The sequence below is a fragment of the Siphateles boraxobius genome, unplaced genomic scaffold (genome assembly GCF_051911475.1).
Source record: "Siphateles boraxobius isolate OS27281-9 unplaced genomic scaffold, OSU_SipBor_1 29, whole genome shotgun sequence".
Taxonomy (NCBI): Eukaryota; Metazoa; Chordata; class Actinopteri; order Cypriniformes; family Leuciscidae; genus Siphateles; species Siphateles boraxobius.
This window is the reverse complement of record NW_027508908.1, coordinates 10747802-10754111: the sequence shown is the minus strand read 5'-3', so window position 1 is coordinate 10754111 and position 6310 is coordinate 10747802. Positions and strand designations below refer to the sequence as shown.

Below are 6310 nucleotides of genomic sequence, written 5' to 3'. Positions count from 1 at the left end.
ATTCCTGGCAACAGAGACTGAACAGCAGAGGATCAGTAACAGCTGGGACTACGAGTGGAAGTAGAATTTAGAATTTCCCGCACTCGTGCAATCAGTAAAACACTCGAGACTTCAAACGTGCTTGTTTACACACTAGACACTGCAATCCACAATACCTCCCAGTGAATTAAGCCTCCACTCATATCTCCACTGGGATCCTTCGTGCCGCTGGCTTGGGGTTCTCCAGACTGTGTGAGGAATAAACATACCTCAAGTTCTCTTCTTTCGCGGCTACCCTCCGCTGCCTTTCTGTGCCTCTCTCCCTGTGCCTCTCTCCCTGTGTCTCTTTTTTCCGCCCTCTCTTCAAAATGGCCTTTTTTTATACTCAGGGTTCGAATTACAAAGTGGCTTTCGGGGGAGCCCTATTTTCCGATCCTCCCTGACCCTGACTGACTTTAACGCTTTTGGTGCATGTTCGGGCATTTAAAATAATAGGTTTACAGTAAACCTATTATTTACTTAGTAAACCGTTTACTTCAAAACGAAAGCGTCAGTCAGTGTTGTCAGTGTTAGGGCAAACAGCTCTGTCCACGGTTCTGAATCAACCGCGCTTAGGCCTAAATCATGCAAATCATGATAAAAACAGAATAACTCTCATAACAATCATAAAAAAATACATCAATATTAAATAGGATTAGGGCCAATCCTCACAAACGCACAGATCAAGTAAGTAATTCCATGATTCTTACCTTAAATCAGAAGTGACCACAGAGGCCTGGGGTCTTCTGTCTTTGCTTTCCGTCCTGTAACCCAGGATGTTGAGGGTCGATGACCGGCTTTAATCCAAGATGATACAAAAGGCAGAGGGTCAAATTGCTCCAAAGGGGGTCCGTTCAGATCCACGAAGAGAAGCGAGGAGAGGCTTTGTTCACGCAACTTGTTGCGATACTTGCTGTCAGTAGAATTCACAGCAGAAAATCCCCTTTGACACTCAGCTGATGACGGCAAGTAGGTCAGACTTGCTGTTTGAAGTTTGACAAGCGTTTTCCCTGGTGCTCTGTTTGCAATTTAAAGTCCCGGAACTCCTCGACAGCCTCTCGGGCCGGTTCTCCCAGTGTTTTTGTCAATGCTCGAACTTCAGTTTCCCCATATAGGATACGGGCGCTATGTTGCTGTGGCCAAAAGCGTTTATCCAGCGGTTTCAGCATCTGGACAAGGTCCGGTTCCGGCAGTCTCCTCTTTAGGCTGTTGATAATAGACTGATTGAACTGAAGACGGTTTATCTTCGGCCTGCTCTCTGAAAGCTCAACATCTTTGAACAGGCCAGTCGATATGCGTTGTTCGGCTTTTTGTGTGGATTTTCCTCCACTTGCTTTCATGGCTGTCAAAACATCAATGGTCTGCTGAATGTGGCAAGTTGCATCAACTAAAGACGTTTGTTTGCGTTGCAGTTTTAGTGACAGATTTTGTAGTTCTCGCAGGACATCCTTCATACATGCCAAATCAGCCAAAAAACCTGAGCTTGTAAGGAGTTTGTGCAGGCCCCTGAATTTCTGCCTCTCTGTGTCGCAGCGAGATGTGTCTTCCATGGGTGTTCTGAATTGGTGCGCCAGTGCAGGATAATCGTTCCATACTGCCTTCACAGTGCGAAAACTACTAGCCACCCAACGAATTGTAAAGATTTGACCTATTTTTAGGATTTGCATGTTCAAACCTGTAGCTGCCTCCTGGAGCAAACGGGCGTTTTTTGATGACTGGTTATAGAGGGCGTAAAGTTTTGAGATAAAACTCAAATTGGTTACATCCAGCTACTTCCTTAAGTGAGTCTTTGACAGCTAACTCAAGTCGGTGAGCTAGACGGTGTATTGACTGAACTTTGGGGAAATCTTGTTTGAGTTTAGTGACTAGTCTGCCGACTAGGCCCGTCAGTACCGCTGCTCCATCCGTTGCAATGCAGATGAGATTTTTTCCCAGAAACTCATCATCCAGTCCCGCTTGTCTCAAGCTTTTCCTCAAACTTTTGTATATCGATTCGGCATCCGTGCCTTCTGAAAGCTCAATGATATCTAAGAAAACATTATCCACTTCCCCCGTTCCTGTCATGTCACACCGCACATAAATGATCATATAAGCCAGGCCATGAACTGTGCTCTCATCTATCGTGATACTGATTTGTGATCCCAGTTCTTTTATTTTTGAAAAAAATTTTGCTCTCATTTCACTGGCGATATGTCAGATTATTTCAGCACAAGCATGGTCTGATTTGTGCACATTTCCCACGTTTGTACCATTACGTTTTTGAAGAGACATAACAGCAGGGAGCTTTCTGTAGGCCATTTTTTCCTTGGCCACCATATAAGCAGTTCTGAAAGACGTAGCTGTTTCTTGCATTAAATTAGCATTTACTTCAAGCACCTTGTTTGGGAGCACATCCTTTCCTTCATCTCCGAAATCTCAACCGCTCTTTTGTGTGCCAAACTGTCCTGATGCTTGTAAATCTTTTTCCGCAGGTTATTCTGTGACTCGCTTCTGACCTCTCCATTCATCCATTCCTCTGACATATGTACTCCCGTTGCTCTTTCGGCGAGCAACAGGCTTTTTGCCTCCATGCATACTGTACATCCTAACTTCTGATTTTTGGTGTAGAGCCATGTATTCCTGATTCTCCACTCACTCCATTGCTTTGTTGTCCAGTTGAAAGGTGTTGTATGATCGCCTGGTCCGCTGCAAGTCGCAGCGGTGGTTTCTGGCGCCCAAGTCTCGCTATCCTCGGTGCTGGTGCTGCTGTCACTAGCAACAACTTTTAGCGGCGGCGGCGGCGGTAACACCGGCAAGCTAGTTGTAGCTGGTGCGCTGTCATCACTCCTCTTCGTTTGTTTTGTAAATCCAAATTGACTGAGGTTTGGCTAGTTTCTTTTTGACATTCTTATTAGTATCCATAGAGTGTTCAAAAAAACGAATAAAGTATGTTTTGAACTTGAAGCTAAGCTAACATTCAAATAACATCTCAGTGAGAAGTTGAAGTGGTGACGTAAACGTAGTAATTTCAGTGTAGCGCCGCCAAGCATGGATGGTCACAGCAGGAGACACAGCATTGCATTTATTAGTGGAGACAGATGTTCGGAAATAGTAATGTAATGAGCGAATAAACACTGACACATTTTTAATATCATCATTTATTTCAGGAACCTTAATGTACAGAAAATCTAAATCTATATGTGACACAAAAAATGGACAGTGCTTTAGAGCTCCCCCTAAATGTCTCAAGGTAGGCTTTCAGGGGAGCCCAGGTCCTTTTCAGGGGAGCCGAGCTCCCCTTAGCTCCCCCGTAATTCGAACACTGTTTATACTCCACTTTGGGAGCATGTGCCCCAATCACCACTCAAGCTCCTTCCCCTCCACACCTGCAGCTCATTTTCTTAATAATCACCCGGTGACATAAACCCATCAAACTCCCTTACATGTCCCAGTGCTTCTGTTGACTTTAAGATTTGAATTACAATTTAACAAATCAAGTAAATGTGGTTGCGTTTAATGTTATTTTCAATTAGTAACAGCATTTTGTTAAATTGGAAGTTGACAAACGCTATGACAAGGTGACAAATGCTATGAATTTACTATTTCCCTCATAAAATGAAATAAGGATAAAGGCCTATCGAAGCAACAGAAAGCACCTCATCCACCATGTTTCATATGTTTGTTGGAAACTATGTGAAACATACTGTTTTGCATAAACCTGACCCTGTTGTTTTAGCTGGGTGTTTATAATTGTTGGTACATTCAACATATATGAAATGGTCCAAACATCAGTCTTGGTGTAGTATTTGAATATACAATTCTGACCTTGTTGAATGTTATTGTAGAAAGACATGTTTTAACACTAACTTTCAGTAGCTTTTTGCATGTTTTCGACAAATGTTTTAATGACCATGTAACACATCATTTGGTCTCCATAAAAGAAAGTTTTGCAAAGCGGCTCCAATAATTCAATAAATGAAATTTATATATATATATACTATACTGTAGATAGTAAAATGTGCCGTTAATTTCAGTTATTGACTTTTAGAATATATTTGATGCTTCCTTTCTTTAAAAGCAGTCTGAGCTCTAAATTCAAGCTAAAATTGGTTTGGCTCATGAGTGTTTTCATTAGCTGCATTCATTTCTTGTTTTGTGTGAGCACATAGCACATGGCTTGTCATGTGTTTCCTTGTGCCATGTGCTCTCCTGTCATTCTAACCCCGCCCATCTTGTTACTTGATTATTGATTAATTTGCCCCACCTATCCTTTCTCATTACCCTCTTTTGATGCCGTCATAATTCTACTCATCTTTCCTCCTGTGTGTCGTGTCAAGTCAAGTCATCTCAATCTTTCCTCCTGTGAGTCAAGTCATCCCCCTCGGGGTAGTTTTTGTTTGTATTTTGTTTTATTTTATTATCATTAAAAACCCATTGTCCTGCACTTAACTCCTCGCAACTTTCATCACACCCAAACCCTGAGCAAAAAAACTATTTAAATGATTATTTACAGTTGTCTTTTTTAATCACTTTAGATTGATCAACTGCATAGTGATTAAACATATTTTACAATGTACAAGAACATGGCCTATCAACTAAATTAGTTCTTTTATTAAAATTCAGAAAAAAAGACACACCACACAAATTATGTCGAAAGATTGTATTTTCAAGTTGAGCGCACAAACATTGTTGTTACATTCTATAACGTCACATAAGAGATCTAAAATAATAAATAGATTTTCAGTTTCCTTTAATTTGTCCTCTAAGCTTTGAAAAGCACATATGCTTTAGCTGGCCATCATTATACATTCTAACTAGTGGTGAAATTAATACAGTAATCGTAGTGATGGACAGAGCGGATGGAACAGCTTCACACAAAAATATATGTGTACTGACTTCAGCTATGCACATGAAATAAGCTACTACGTTAGGTAAATAACAAACCAGGATAGACACTAAAATATTAGAAATGATACTGAAGGCCTTCCTTTTCTGCTGGTTCTCAACAGCTCTGCCTCTGTCAGTTTTATTGTGTCTGTCTTTCTCTGTCATCTCTTCATTCTTTTGTTTTCCTGGTCCTGGACTCTCTAGGGCACGAAGGACAGACACACAGCAAAATGAGGTTATCATCACTGCAATGCAAAAAATGAAAAAGTATACATGATCTCGAAAATAGGTCATCCTGATGGAAACAAGCCTCAAACTGTTGCCCACTGCAGTAATCCAAGCTACTGCTACCAATGCAATCCTGCGCTGGATGCCCTTATATCTCAGGAATGTTAGTGGATGAATCACTGCCAAATATTGTTCCATACACATGCAGATCTGGATAAGAGGTCTGAAAGTCCAGCTGAGACCAATGAGAAAGGTAGATAAGTTGAAGCTTGCCATAGTTGAATACTTAAAATCTAAGAAGTCTGCAAAGCACTGGATGCAAAAAAACAGCTCCAGTAGAGTGATGTTCAATGGAAACACCATGTTTGGTTTAATGTTCCCACGAAGAAACACCCAGAGGGACCAGCAATGGATCGGCGTTCCCACAATAAAGCACAATATTGAAAGGGAAACAACGACATAAGGGCCAAAATGGTCCTGACACATGCAGAACCAACTTACACCCTGACTGTTTAATATGGTTGAACCGTTGATAATGAAGGATGAATTGCACATGGTTCTAGAGAGCTGAGAAAACAGAAAAGAATGTGTGCACAATACTTGTTATGTTTTATTTCATTTTATGAGCTACAAAAATAGATCATATTTCATTCAAATTATCAGAACTTTATATAGCCTACTGTAGTAATGACTTCTGGATCAAATCTTGTGTTAAATATTGCATTATGTGTGTAATTTTACTCTTAAAACTAAGCTATATGAAAAATGATTGAAGGGATTGTCCTACCTGGACTGATGGTACAACCAGCAAACTATACTGAATAATTGTTATATTTGATGCCAGCAGAAGTGCCTCATTCACTTTGTTTCATCTGTTCATAAGCAACTGTAAATATAGATGTGCTCACTCCTATTTTTGCATACAGTATGTTTGGCCTCATGCTTTTTTTTTAGCTCATGTCATAGGGAACATTAATATGCTTGTTCAAGGGCTGGAATGCATAAAAATGAAGCTCGAGGATATTTTCAGGCCATTCCGACTTCTGATGTGACATGACCAAAATAGGGTTTGTCTTGGGCCATAAATGGCCTTCTCTATCTGTCAGTCACTTCGACATGGTGAGAATGTTGACACTAGATGCCCTTTCACACGGAGTGCGATTAAACTGAGTGAATGTACAAAATAACCAGTGTATCC

The 6310-nt window shown here is 40.8% G+C and overlaps 1 pseudogene; it reads right to left on the bottom strand.

Annotated features, from left to right (window-relative positions):
- Window positions 1–729: 729 nt before the first annotated feature.
- LOC143754035 (E3 SUMO-protein ligase KIAA1586-like) lies at window positions 730–2082 on the bottom strand (annotated as a pseudogene).
- Window positions 2083–6310: the final 4228 nt, after the last annotated feature.